This window comes from Phymastichus coffea, unplaced genomic scaffold (genome assembly GCF_024137745.1).
Source record: "Phymastichus coffea isolate CEN01 unplaced genomic scaffold, Cenicafe_Pcof_1.1 PCOF00024, whole genome shotgun sequence".
In the NCBI taxonomy this organism is placed as follows: domain Eukaryota; kingdom Metazoa; phylum Arthropoda; class Insecta; order Hymenoptera; family Eulophidae; genus Phymastichus; species Phymastichus coffea.
This window is the reverse complement of record NW_026706835.1, coordinates 3,934,893-3,947,896: the sequence shown is the minus strand read 5'-3', so window position 1 is coordinate 3,947,896 and position 13,004 is coordinate 3,934,893. Positions and strand designations below refer to the sequence as shown.

Sequence of the window (13,004 nt, the reverse complement as noted above, 5' to 3'; positions counted from 1 at the left end):
TTTTGACGGCGAGAGAAGTGGGAGCGCGGTAGCGCGAGGCTTAGAAAATTAAGAGAGAGGAAGGGCAGTTAAGCGCGAGCTCTCGAGTAATTAGGGCCGCCTAAGGAGAGACTGGACAAGACACGATTTCGGCAGGAAAGGAACTACTGCCGGGAGTGCGACTGCCACTTTGCCAGGAGAACAAGGTGTTTAAAGCTGAGCCAGGACAAGCAGCGACCATTCGCCGTCCACAAGACAAAGGCCGTGCTGCGGCCCTTCCTGCAGCAACCTCAATTGTCGCCAGGGCACCGTTTCCGGTGGGTCTACGCTTTCGCCGGCGTCGCCTCTCTACCGACGGACCGTCGGCATCCGGTGGGTCTAAGGCCAGTTTATCTCTCTCACGCCAGCTCTCGCTTGATTGCAGACATTAGCGTATTGTGAGAAATTTATCTCGCTCGCGTGATCCCGCGAACTCTGGTCGCGAAAAGGCTGAGCGAGCGCGCTCACTGCGGTGAAGTAGATCTTGTAGCGATATTTGTGAAAAGGCGTCAATAAATGATATCGCCATATGTAGTATAAGTAAATTACAGTGTTCGATTATTTGTATCAACCTCCCGAACCAGAGCGATCTTCGGCCTGTGAAAGTTAGCGCCGGCTTTCTTTACCGAGAAAGAACCCAGAAAAATTAGCAGAGACCAGCCCAAGGCGCACGGTGGCTGTCCTCTCCCGCACCGTAATTAAAAGCAGTAGTTATTTAATAGCTGACTTTAATCTCAGTGACGCACTCTCCCCTTCTGGGATTAACCCTTTATCGATTAGTTTTTATGTATTTTGTGCTATAAAAGAGAACGCAAAACAATTGTACCAGAGACTCTGTATTCTACTCTGTGACACTACGCACCTACTGTAATTCGATCAATAAATATTATAAATCGATTTCTATAATACTTATTTGAGAGTTATACCTAATCCACGTCCATCTCTGGGTTCTGAGGTAAGAGTTTCTGGACCAGTTAAACTGCAGGTAAATTATTAAATTATTACTTATTCACTAGGTATTTTAGATACGTTGCCGTCCTGCTTTCGTTTGAGTCTCGCACCCGTGGTAAAGCGCTTACGCGTTGACCGAAAAGAAACAGTCGCGTTTGAGTAATTCTTGTCAATTCACGGCCGTTACGTGAGTCGTAACAAGAGAGAGGGCGCGCGATAGTTTAAATGTTCAGTTATGCCTCAACTGCTTTTGAAATAGCACCGCCATATATTTTGCATAGTGTTTCACCGTTTTTACAAAGTTTTCCTGAGATATTTTTTAATACGTGTGAGTGCAGCGAGAAAGCTAAGCAGCAGCAGCATTTACAGCAGCAGCATCTCAAGCAGCATCAGATATTACGAGTGAGGCAGCGCAGCTGATTTGGATCCAAGGAGTATCTTTTAATTTTGCTTCAATAATTACGGCTGATCACCGTATCTGCACGGCAGGGTAGATGCACCTCCCTTTTATTGCGCGACAAAATACTATCGAAAGAATTTTGTCTATCGCGAGCGTCATTTTTTGTATTCTCGCCGAGCTTTAAATTTCGCGGCAAAGTTCGAATTCTCCTTCTCACAGAATTATTATTAATCATTGTAAATCCTATTTGCATGTGTTAATCATTCGGCCCGTAAAAGACTGTAGTTTTTTTGAATTAAACATTATTAATTTTATTCGCCGTATTAGATCATTTCGTTTTCTAATATCTTAACAGATCTATAAAGGATTAAGTTTTAATCCGATTTCATCTAGGGGATTAGTCGGATTAAGAATTAGGTCACTCACACCTAAATTAGATCGAGTGTCACAAGTCAAGTGACTTAAGGTGAGTTCAACTCGGTTGGAAAGAAGACACTGAAACGAAAATATCAAACATAAAGGTGAATGTACGTATAAGTATACGTGTTTAACGGAGCACCGGTTAGCTCTGCATCGTGGGAGTTTGGTCGTCAATAAATTTCCATTGTACTAGCTATCCACCCCATTACAATATATTACAATTATTTCGATTATAATGGACTAATAGTATCAATAGGAGTGAAAAAAAATTAAAAATTGATTTCAATAAAAGTGATTAATTTTATAAAAAGAAAAAATAGATTTCCGGGCGAGTCTCGAACCAGAAATGGCAAAAACAAAGAAATACGATACGGGCATTAGCCATCTCGGTTATCGAAATATTGAGTACATTTATCATGAATGTCACATATGTTAATCGAGAGGTGTAGGGGTTTGAGACGAAGTAGGATGTCAAGAATATAACTAATTATTATAGTATTAGCGATTAAAGTAAAATATTGATATATATTACTTTGGCAAATACGTAAATTTAATTTCATGATATAAAATGTTAAATGAAATAAAAGATAAATATGAACAATTCATATTTGTGTAATTAATGTTTTATGCAATTATTTTGATTACTAAGAAAAAATAGTATAAAAAATAAAAAATTACTTCAATCTAGTCTCGAACCAGTGACGATGACGTTGAGAAGCTGACCGATTGTCAAAAGCTGGCCAAAGTTCTCAATATTAATACGCAACATATTGTCTTAATTTCCTTATAATTCCTTAAATAATAATAATTTTAAAAAAGAATAACTATCCAATTGATTTTATTAAAAAACATACACAAAATGCATTAGCAAATATAAAAAAGGTAATAAAAATTCTAAAAAATTAATAAACAAAAAAATACCAATAGTTGCTATTCCGAATAATTATATCTTCAAAAAGTGTTCTTCCATGTTAAAAAAATATAATATTACTCCAATTTCTCTATCACAGAAGCCATTACAAGAGATTATTCGTTTAGGTAAAGAAAAATCCGATTGAATGAATAAAACTGGTATTGTCACAGTTTCAACTGTAAACAATGTTCAGCAGTTTACATAGACGAAAGCAAACGCGCATTAAAAATCAGATTGAATGAACACAAAATAAAATTTAGCTCAGAAACAGTGGTCTCTGCACATAGAAGAACTCTCTCACATGAATTTGACTAGGACAAAGCTAAGATATTAGATTATGAAAATAATTTCAAGAAACGCAGAATATCCGAAATGTTACTTATTAACTTACATGAAAACAGTTTAAATAGAAAAGAGGATATAAAATATCTTAGTCATATCTATAATCCTTTATTAAGATTGATGAAGAGGAGATGACAAATGAATATTGTGTTATATATATATCGCAGTAATACTTGATTTCTTACTTTTATTTTGAATTTTGACTGGCTACAAGATACTCGTTTTAGCCTACCAGAATTGACTACGGGAGATATCAGGTATACACATATACATATAATTAATTGCATGCCAAATTGATTTTGTGAACATCATTGTTGATGAGTTTCGTTTTCTTTTTTTTAATAAAGCCTGAAGTGGTCGGCAAATTTGCTGACGAAACGTTGCTGAATAAAATTAAAATTCAAGTAAATTTCCATCTTGCACTATTTTCCCTTCCTTCCATTATTATAAATTTTATTATTCATAAAATTATTTCTATTTTTAGATTTTCACAAGCGATTAATGCCAGGATCCATTTGCTTATTCTCTATGATCTAAACGTTTACCGAATTAAGGGAAAGGTATCGTTCTACTAATTAAAGGAAAATTCATGGTCGAAACATTAATCAATTACATCTCATACGCGTGTATCATTATTTGTTCTTGCCATAACACTACTAAACTAATTATATAAGTGTACTACCATGGACATTTACAAAATTATAAATATTGAAAAGAGATATGATAACAAATATGAGATGCTATAACCTTCACTACGTTACACATGCGCAATGTACACATACTCGCAAAAATGAATTGAACTGATTGTCAATAGTTAATAAATGTGTGGAAACAAAAACTATTTAAAAATTATTTATATTATTTAATCAAGTAAATGACATTAATCAAGGGGTGAATTTTTAAATGTACTTGAATTAAAAATATTGATTAATACAAAAGGTAGAAACATCGAAATATTTTTGTTATTAATTATTTATTAAAAAAAACTGTGGTAAGGCAAATAAATTTGGTTGCATATTAGGATTCAACAGCTAAAATTTTTATTTTATGTAAAATATACTAGATCAAACGGAATTAGTATAAAGTGATTCCACTCATCTATATAGTTCATCTTATTTTATGGATAGGATTTTCGTCACGATACAATTTCATGTGAGAGCATCTTTAAGCGTCTAATATTTGACCGTACAAATCTAGGCTAGAAGGGATCAAATCAATATTGGGTTTATTCGATTGGAAAAAAACTTATAGACAATTTAGTTTGCTATTTATTACAATATACATTTTTCCTACTTGATGAACAGACTCCTACATGAAAATCTAGATATTATTTTGCTACTGATGAACACTAATGAATTTTTTAGCCGAACGCATAGTGACTTGTATAAATTGCCTAGTAGTGATTATGAATTCACAAAAAATATTTTATAGTATTTGCGTGAAAAAATCTTCTATAGATAAAATAATTGTTTGGATGTAATGAGAATTTATAAATAAAAGGTTTTATAATGTTCTATCCAAGGAATTTGACTCGTTTTTGTTTAGTTTCATATTATACATCAGAAATGAGTCAGCCAAAACATTGTAAGTATTTTACTTTGATCATTTAACAGCTTGCCAAAACAAAAAATTTGATGTAAGGAAATAAACTTATTGATTTATTTATACTTTAATAAACATAGAAGATTTGTTTTCAAACTATAATTGCCTTAATGTGAACTATCAATGTATTCAGGATTTGAATTTAATGTGTAATACTCTTTTTCTAAATTAATTATATATTGTGGTACTTTTTTTTATTAAAAACATATGAGAATAGGATAAATATTAATACACATGGTCATTTACCTTCTTTGTGTATCGTGTGTGGATATTTAAGTATTATAATCAAAATTCAGATATAAGCTTTATCGATGTACATGATTCTTGTATAAGCTTTTAGTAATAATTATAATTACTTCTATCATAATTTTAATTATAATTATAATCAGTTATAATCATAATTATTTCTAATTAAAATTATACTTTTGTTTCAAATCTGTTCAATTGAAATTAGGAGAGTTATGTAATAATCAAAGGATCACTTTAAAAATATCAATGTAGATTGATTTGATAGAATTAGAATAATATGAATAATTATATCAAGCACATTAATAAATATAAAATAAGATAACTCTATCAATAAAGCCGTGGATATTATATATAACAGAGAAATTCGTAATATATTTATATTAAGTTGAAATATATCTTCAACATTATTTACAAGTTTTAATTGAAATATTGAAAAGTAATGTAAAGAATCCCTTTTTATTATTCTATTTATTATTATTTTTAAATTTCATGAAGGTTATTATTCAATTATATAAGAAAAAACATTACTTTTAACCATTCTAATTAATCACTTGTACAAAATAATTTCATCAGTCACATATTTCGTAATAATAAGTAAAATAATTTCACTTATGACTAAAGAATATCAGAGAAGTAAAATAAATTAAAGGTTGAGTGACCAATTTGCCATATTTATTGGCATGAATTACACTACATAGTAATGTAAACTGAAGAATATCTAAAAATAATAATGAATATAAAATCTTAATAATGCTTATTAATAATAAAAAAATCTCTGCTTATATATATGTATATAAAAAAGCAATGTGAATATCCATAGTAGTGATCAGTTGGTTTCAATATTAAAAGTAGGTTCGCAGAGTTTACAAACCTGGGCTATACTAGCCTATAGATTGACCGCATTTGAATGTTCATCAATTTGGAATATGATCACCAAGTGAGCATTGTTGTTTCCTTCACGACAGTTTTATTAAAAAAAAAGTAAAAAAGTAATGATTAGCTTCATATAAGTCAGTTGACGATTTGTGGTGTTTATAAAAGACGGATTTAAGTTTCATTAAAGTATTTTATAAGAATATTGTGTCTTATTTATTTAGCTGCGTATTCACTCCTACAAAACTCTCTATTACATAAAGTTTCACGAAACTTTATGTAATAACTTCATTTCTCTTATGTGTTTCACTAAAAAATCTTGAATGTGAACAATGGAAAGGATTCGCTCAATTATATAAGCTGAATAATAGCCGATGGTTGAGGAAATAAATAAGCGATGTCATGAAATTAAAGCTCATCAACAAGTCTTTCTCTTACAATTTTCAGACGAACATTGCGAATAACTTGATTGGTCAATATCACCTTACGGTCATCCTTCAACCACTTGTTGATTTTAAAATAAGGAAAAAATGAAACGTTAATTTTTAAATATCACTGAGAAAAAAAATTCTTCCATAGATAGTATATTTCCCTCCATAATTAGGACTTAATTATAACTATGACTATCCAAGAAGAAGAAACAGGTGAGAAAAATAAGTTAACTCATCATTGATTGGTTAGATGTTTCATCAACTATTTTACTTACTTCATCTTCATCAGATTTTATTAAAAATTCAAAAAAAAAACAGCAAATCACAAAATGTCATGAAAATTTTTTATTTTATCAAAACAATACATAACATCACAATATTACAATTATATAATCGTCTACAATTGAGCAATAAAAAAGCAAGAAAATTTTTTCGCCTTGCTAGTCAAAGTACATACTAATAGGAAAGTGCTGCATACTATGTCGTTATAATCTGCTCCATTCGTGAGATAACCACTTAACGATAATCTATTTCAAGAAAATTCAACAGAGGTTTGTATGAATGATTGAGGAAATGTAGGTCCTCTTTCTTATTTAAGCTATTGGTCGATAAGCCAATGTGTAGCATTTCAAAAATTCTGCGTTTTTTGTAATTACTCTCGTAATCTAACATCTTAGCACTATCTTAATTAAAGTTGTGCGAAAAAAAGTTTTTTTGTGCGACAATGATAGTTTCACCCCCAATATTCTTTCAATGTTGATTTAAACTAATTTCGAATAATCTCTTACTTTCACTAATATATACAAATGTGTATTTTTTACATTGAAACTTATATAAAATCTTAGTTCTTTCCAATAATTTCAATTTATCTTTTTCTAACTGTACAAATTATTATAGAGGTTTTGTCTATAAAGGAATGTTAAAGATATTGTAATCTTTAACAATAGATGTAAATTGAAAAAAATACTTTTATTACGTCGTATGGTGATAAAATACTAATTAGAATTTTTAGAATTCTCATTCTTCGTCTTCTGTTTAAACAAACATTTATTGATGTATTTTTAATGAAACCTACTGAATAATCATTATTTTTGAGAATTACGTTAATTAGTTTAAAATTTTTTTGTTGACATTTTTTATCAATTGAAGGGCTGAATCGGATCAGAGCTCGCGTCAAGCGAGATAGCCCCTAAAACTATGCAATCGGTGCTTAGCACGGAACAAGCTTTTCTTATTGCAAAAAAATTCATAAATCTTTACTTATGGAAAACTGTCAGCGAGAAAGTTGTTCATGATGGTTCAAAGTATGTGTATCAATTTTCAACATTCTATATTCAATATTTTCGAAGATTTGTGAGGAAATGTTGAGGTCATAGTACTGGCGATGCATATACATATCGCGGCAAAACTTTGGTTAGTATTTTTTTGAAGAAAATACTATTGAGAAGATATAAATTATCCAAATAGTTATTTATTACACATATTTATTACACATATAGAATATATAAATACATATTCTATAAATAATAAACAATTTACAACGAAATTTTAATAACTTTTATAAATATCTAAAAACTACTATCGCCTAATATTTTGTATATGAAGTGTGTTTTACTTGAATAAACTTTTATAAACTTATTGTGATTTTTTTATGTTTCGATAGGTTGTTTGTGCTCCTCATTTTTCTAGTTATTTTTGTCACTCTTCACATATTTTTAACGATCTTTGTTTTTCTTTCTTTTCACATTTTGAGATTTCATTTTTCTCAGTCTTTTTTTCTCTCTTTATAAAGTTGTCGTCTACCGTCATGCAAACATGTATACATATACAACTCTTTCTTGCGATCTAACTTTACGTTCTCATATTTAATTTGTAGCTCGGTGTTTTCGCTCTCTCTTACTTATCCTGCTGCTACAGTAACTCCATATTTACAGGATGTAAATAACTATATAGTAAATCATTGAAATCGCGTTCCAACACATGTGGTGTCTCAAACTGGTCAAATTGATTTCACTTTGACTGACCAAAGGTCCGAACACCCGCACGCACTCATACACAGTCGCACATATGGACACACACATTTACCCAGTTATGCATGCACGCCTATGCTCTGAAGATTATAAATCAGATGCATGCACAGCATGCACATGTGCACACATACGTCCATCTGTACACACGAAGCCGTAAAATCTTTTGGGTAGTGCACATCAGGCGCGATACACGTGTCTCATTTTTTCAGTCAATTATCAAATTCTTTATTCTCTAACATTTTTTAATTTCGAATTTTAAGGTAAAGTAAGTATACTTGAGCCAATTGGATCACGTTTTTTTAGAGATTCATTCTTTCTTTTATGAGAGGATTTATTTACTTTCACGAATTGCAATATATCAAAAGATGTTACACAAGTTTCATCCAATGGAAGTTATATCACATAATGAATACCTGATAATGGATCAAACATATCTTATAGAACCTGATAATGCAGTTGATACATAAGTTAACGAGACAACTGATGATTATCAACCTCCTGCTTCAGATCCTGATAACGCGATGTCAGAGTTATACAATGAATAAAGTATACAACAATTAAAATTTTTATTAATAACAAGGGCGACGAATTTCGAATTTTTTATATAAATATTCAAAATATTCAATAACATAACATATCAGAAAAGATTTTGCAAGTGTATAAATGGAATATCTTGTTTAATGTTATCATTATTTATTCTTGACTAAAAAATAATACAGCTCAAGGGAATTCGTTTGATTTTCTAAAGAGGTATCCTCTGATCCAAAAATCTGACTAATATAATAAAAATATTATAAATCTTCTAGAGATCCATGATTCACTTTCGTACTGATTTAGGAAGCAAAATATAGATCGTATGACATTCTACTTGAAAAAATTGAGAGGGTTGACTCTGACTCATTAAAATCAAATATTATAATTATTTAAAATTATAATTACCAATGCTACAAAAAGAATTGCTACCCTTTCGAACTAAAAGTTATTTTAAGCTATTTATTAATGTAGTTGATAAAGAAACATACAAAAAGTCAATCAAGAGTCTACATCAAGAAAATCAATTTATTACTACGTAATAAAAATCATAATATTTACCTCTGTTTGTTTTGTTAAAAAATATATTGACCTCAGGTCATCTGCTTTCAAGAGCATTTGCTCTACTCAGTGTCCTTATGAAAACTTGTCCACTCTCATTTTCATAAGGACTAGCCTTCTACTTGTCTGCCGTTATAAGATTGCTATTTGCCCATTGCTGCTTTGACCTCATAAGATCTTGCCCTCTGTTAGTTTCCCCTTATGCGAACTTGTTCTCTGCTTGTGTGCTCTCATAAGATCTTGAACTTAGTACACCTTAAAGAGAATTTAACCTCTGCTCGTCTGCTCTCATGCGAATTTACGCTCGGCTCATCAGCTCCCATAAGAACTTGCTTTGTGCTCGTCTGCCTTCGTTAGAATTTGCTCTCTGCTCGTCTGTCCTTGATGACCTACCGTCTAGTTATCAACCCTGATAAGACCTTGCGCTCTGCTCATCAGTCCTAAAGGAAAATACCCTCGGCTCGTTTTCTTATCTATCCTTTAGGATATTTGCCTTCGGCTTCGCACACTACATAACGAACTACTTAAAAGTAACATCAAGCTATTTCAAATGGAATGTTTTTCAATGCGAGATAGAGGTGTATCTATCTCTTATTGTCTTGGGTGATATAAATAAAATGCTTGCTTGCAAGATTTTAAAAGATTTCTGTTTCCAAGCGCTGGAATAAGTTAGAAACATAAATGATGAATCAAATTAATGCTTGTAATTTTCTAGTTTAAGTACACATTTTCTTTTTCCAGTAAATCTCAGCGAAATTCAAATAAAACAATCAATTATAAATTCGCTATGAATATGCAAAACTAAGTATCTCGTCCAATATGCTTGATCAGAACTTGATCATACCTGCACTATTGGAGATGCGGCGTTATAGTCAGAACTGCTGTTAGGTGTTTCGAATTCCTGAAATCCATCTCTGTTAATTTAATAACTAACAATAAAAAATATTTTTAAAAAGTATTATTCCTAAGGTTTTTCAAAGCTGAAAAACTGTTACCGTCGTCGCCAGCCTATAGCTCCTATTTGTCCAAATCCTTATCTCAGAAATCCTTAGTTGTAGAAATTTTTCGATTCGTATTTACACGGAACGAAAACTGAATTTTTAAGATTGCATGGACAGACGTCGGATAACTCATCTCAGCCATTTGGTTTTCCATCTTGATCGATTCATGCAGGACAGCCAACATGTACCCGTCAAAGTGTCTGTTGCTCGCTGGCTGCAGTTATGTCGTAGAAATCAGGTTGTTTAGACTTGTGGCTTCTATTGTGCTCAGGATAAAAACCTGATCGATGAGTCAACAGACTCAGTAAACCGTTTTCATCGATTTAGTTTCTCATATCCGTCGAATCATGAGTGGTGGCTGGGAGCCTTCCATACCGAGCATAATTTCCTTTATTTTTCTGGAATCAACGTTTCTCTCATACAATACTACCAGCGAGCCTTGAGCCCATCGATGAATTTTTTCTTACTGACGCTCGCGAGTTTAATTAAGGCGTAATATGTTCGATATATTACAAATAATTTTATAGTTTGTTAATAATTTGTAAATTTCCCCAAGTATTTTTTAAAAGCTTTTTTGAATAGTTTTCTGGATACCTTTTTAGACTTTTCGATAAGTAATGTAGCACTAGTGATGTGTAGCGAGTTGCAGGTGCACTTTTTGCGTTTTTATTTTCCTTTTTTTGTTCAATTTTTTTTTATTATATCATTTTATACTCAATGATATATAGTACTTATTAAAAATTTACTTTTCTATTATAATTTATAGATATTACCTTTTTATGAATAATATAAACATTTCATGATATCAAAATATGGCATTTTCGTGGGTTTTCTGCTTTAACCAATCACAATATTTAATATCATCGACTTATCATTTCTTACAAGAAGGAATAGACAATTTTTTGTAAACTTTTGAAGCGCTTTTAGTTCTGAAATTTCCTTTTATACTGAATGAAATACAAGGATGAGCCAATAAGTTCTTAAAAAGTACAAGAGATGGCGCTCAAATCATCACAACTTATGTTGCAACAGCAAGCTTCACTTTGTACTAGAGTGCTGTCAAAATTTCAGCTATTTCCATCTAGTGGTTTCGTTTTTATCGTTGATTAAAGTGAACAATTTTCGCTTATCCTCCAACAATGAAAAAAGTGCATTTCAAGCGGTGATAAAACATTTCTTTTAAAAGGATTGACATGGAAAGAAATCAAAGCTGAGGTAGATGCAGTATATGGTATATTTGCTCCTATGCTTATAATTATTTACAATTAGGTAAATTAATTTAAACCTGGCTGTATATCGACTGCAGATGAACATCGTTTCATCAATCCTGTAGACGTGAGTACCCTGGAAGTGATCGAAAAAATCCACGATATGGTGTTAAGTGATAGAAGAATAAAATTGCGTAGAATAGTTGAGGCCACAGGGGTTTCAAAAGGTACAGTTATTTCGATTGTGCATGAGAAATTGGTCATAAAAAAATGTTGGCAAGATGGGTGCCGCATCTGCTCGCAGCCGAGAACAGACACAGTCGTGCATTGGCCACTGAGGCCTTCTTGGCGCGCATTTACCGTAAAACGTACGACCTTCTGCGTCGATTTATAAATGTAGACGAAACATTGGAACACCACGACAATCTTGAGACGAAGGAACAGTCGAAACTATGAATTACAAAAGATCAACCAGTTCCAAAGAAGTCGAAGACAATGAAATCGGCCGGCAAGGTTATGACCTTTGTTTTTTAAGATGCCCATGGAATTATCTTCGTCGGCTATTATGAAAAAGGACAAACAATTACCGGAAAGTATTACGAGTCATTGTTATACCGGTTAAATGAGAAAATAAAGGAAAAACGTTCTTATTTTGCAAAGGGGGGGGGGGATTTATTCTCGAAAACATAGCCAAGTGCGCCACTGCTATGCCCCCTGCGAGTTAATAAAGGGTCCTTTTCCGGTAAAGGAAGCCGGCGCTGACTTCCACGGGAGCGAACCTAACGCGATGACGGGAAAGGTGAACAGAAAGAATCGGTATGAGTACAAAGAGGCGATCCCGTTTATTTACGCCAACGAAAGTACATCTACGAATATAAGTACAAAGGTGGTGAGCGCGTTCGCTCAATCCGCCAAACGCGACAGCAGGCGGCGACTAGGAGCGTAATCGCTCAACTATCATACGCGGCGAGTGTATAACATTTAGGAGCGAATTCGCTCAACTAACAATCGCGACAATTCGATTCGCGGCGTTGCACCGGGCGAGAGCTGGTACGCGAGAGAGAGTCGCGGGATAGAGAGGTAACAAACCCACCGGGTGGCTCCTCCCGCGGCTCGCTGGTGGAGAGCCGGCGACAGCGAAACCGCAGTCCTGCCGGCAGAGGAGATCGTTGGATCACCGGCGGCGGCTGGTTGGCAGCTGGCGGCCGAGATCGGCTCCTCAGGCGTCGGATGATGATCGCCGGGAAAGGCTGCTCGAAAAGCAACCGTAGACTCGCCACAAAACTCTATCTCTCGTCCTGGGGTGTCTTTCTCCTGGAGCGTGTCCTAGCGTATCTCGCGCCGTGACCTGATTAGCGTACGGTCACTCTCTCACTGTCCTCAATCTCTGCCGCTCTCTTAATTCTCGCGGCGCGAGCCGCGCTTTCCGCGTTCTCGCCCATTCCTCTTCCTCTCTCGCTCTCTTTCACGCTCT

General features: G+C 33.4%; 1 protein-coding gene and 1 long non-coding RNA gene across 2 annotated transcripts in view; both read left to right on the top strand.

Moving 5' to 3' along the window:
* Nucleotides 1-2,840: 2,840 nt before the first annotated feature.
* On the top strand, nt 2,841-3,864 carry LOC131675508 (uncharacterized). The gene is made up of 3 exons (XR_009303061.1): nt 2,841-3,301; nt 3,392-3,448; nt 3,529-3,864. It is a non-coding gene; the product is annotated as an uncharacterized LOC131675508 (long non-coding RNA).
* A 354-nt stretch (nt 3,865-4,218) lies between these two features.
* Nucleotides 4,219-13,004, top strand: part of LOC131675496 (frizzled-5-like) — a 158,625-nt gene continuing 149,839 nt past the window's right edge. Inside the window, exon 1 of the mRNA XM_058954496.1 lies at nt 4,219-4,628. The gene's annotated coding sequence lies outside the window, so the exon portion shown is untranslated. The remainder of the gene's footprint in view (nt 4,629-13,004) is intronic.